Genomic DNA, 656 nt, shown 5'->3' on the forward strand with positions numbered 1-656 from the left:
CATTGAAGCCCTGGCCCTCAGCATTGACCTTGTTGAGCAGAACCATTGAAGCCCTGGCCCTCAGCGTTGACCTTGTTGAGCAGAACCATTGAAGCCCTGGCCCTCAGCATTGACCTTGTTGAGCAGAACCATTGAAGCCCTGGCCCTCAGCGTTGACCTTGTTGAGCAGAACCATTGAAGCCCTGGCTCTCAGCGTTGACCTTGTTGAGCAGAACCATTGAAGCCCTGGCTCTCAGCGTTGACCTTGTTGAGCAGAACCATTGAAGCCCTGGCTCTCAGCGTTGACCTTGTTGAGCAGAACCATTGAAGCCCTGGCCCTCAGCGTTGACCTTGTTGAGCAGAACCATTGAAGCCCTGGCCCTCAGCGTTGACCTTGTTGAGCAGAACTATTGAATCCCTGGCTCTCAGCGTTGACCTTGTTGAGCAGAACCATTGAAGCCCTGGCTCTCAGCGTTGACCTTGTTGAGCAGAACCATTGAAGCCCTGGCCCTCAGCGTTGACCTTGTTGAGCAGAACCATTGAATCCCTGGCCCTCAGCGTTGACCTTGTTGAGCAGAACCATTGAAGCCCTGGCTCTCAGCGTTGACCTTGTTGAGCAGAACCATTGAAGCCCTGGCTCTCAGCGTTGACCTTGTTGAGCAGAACTATTGAAGCCC

Source organism: Oncorhynchus keta, chromosome 34, assembly GCF_023373465.1.
Source record: "Oncorhynchus keta strain PuntledgeMale-10-30-2019 chromosome 34, Oket_V2, whole genome shotgun sequence".
NCBI classification, from domain to species: domain Eukaryota; kingdom Metazoa; phylum Chordata; class Actinopteri; order Salmoniformes; family Salmonidae; genus Oncorhynchus; species Oncorhynchus keta.